Raw genomic sequence first — 1,516 nt, 5'->3', positions numbered from 1 at the left:
CCTTCCTTCCTTCCTTCCTTCCTTCCTTCCTTCCTTCCTTCCTTCCTTCCCCTTTTATTTTATATTCAGGTTGAATATTCTCCTTCTTTTTCAATACAGGACCCATCCCTGAGATTTACAAAACTCCAAATAAAACTGATAAAAGTGGAGAATGATAAATTTATCTTTTTATATTCGTTTAAATGAAACATTTAGTCATCCACAATTTTTTTCTCTTGAGATTAAAAACCAGGTGAAAGATATCATGTTAAGACAAATGACCATGCAACTGAAGCTATCCAATGGTTTTGAAACCCTAGCAGGGTCTGCCAACTCTTGTTTTTAAGAGCGGAGAGGTTTATGAGAACTTTTACAGCCTTATCTTGGAGGGAAAAACAATCTATAAAAAGCCTTGTATTGCTTCTGAATCATGACATTATCTCATAAATAAAGACTCAATAAAATTTGACTATAAAAGGAGAGAGAGGAGGAATACTATTTATAGTGAAATGGTATCTTAAAGACTATCAAATTCAGTGAAATAATTTGGGGCTTGCTCTTCCAAAGAACAAGGTACAGAAAACTCTTTAAGGAAGGAAAGTTTGGAGCAAATACCAAATTAACTATTTAACTAAAAGTTTGATGGCCCACTTGTCTTTTGTTTTGTGTATCATCTTGACTGGAACATGCCCAGATATTTGGCTAAACATTATTTCTGGGTTTGTCTGTGAAAGTGATTCCAGATGACATTAGCGTTTGAATTGATAGACTCAGTAGAACAGACTGCCTTCCCCAACATGAATGTGCATCTTCCAATCAATTGAATAGGACAGAATAGTTGGGAGAAGGGAGAACTTGCCCCTTCTGCCTGACTGCTGAACTGAGACATTGGTTTTCTCCTGCCTTCTGACTGGGACTTACACCACAGATTGCCCTGGTTCTCAAGCCTTTGTGTTCTGACTGAACTACATCATCAGCTTTCCTTGGGTCTCCAGCCTACAGACAGGAGATAGTGGGACTTCTCAGTCTCTGTAATTGTGTGAGCTAATTCTTCATAATAATCAATCTCTCTCTTTTCTCTCTCTCTCAACATATAGGAATAGTTATGGATATGTAGATGTATAGATAAAGATGATAGATAGATAGATCCCATTGATTCTGTTTCTCTGAAGAGCCCTGACTAATACATCTTCACTAGGTTCTATTCTCAAAAAAATAATATTCATAATTGTGTTTGACTATATTTTAAGAATTCTAATTTATAAGCAATCAGATAGTTGCTTGGAAGTGATTAATGTGATTTAAAAGCAGGGTTGGGAGGATGAAGAAGGAGATTATGGAAGTAAGTGCTTATGGACAAATGAACCCCAATCCATATGATTCAGTTGACAGTGATTTGATAATAATTTGTGTAGATGAAGTAAAACATGGATACTTTATTACCCTGGTTCTTAATATTTTAACCTATATTCCAGTCTCATTTTGTAAAATGCCATCTTTAATTGCTGTCATTAACTTCTTTATGTTTGTTGATAGT

This window comes from Callorhinus ursinus, unplaced genomic scaffold (genome assembly GCF_003265705.2).
Source record: "Callorhinus ursinus isolate GAN/ISIS: 27379988/994484 unplaced genomic scaffold, GSC_fseal_2.0 scaffold1, whole genome shotgun sequence".
Classification (NCBI taxonomy): Eukaryota; Metazoa; Chordata; class Mammalia; order Carnivora; family Otariidae; genus Callorhinus; species Callorhinus ursinus.
Note: the sequence above shows the minus strand (reverse complement) of the source record.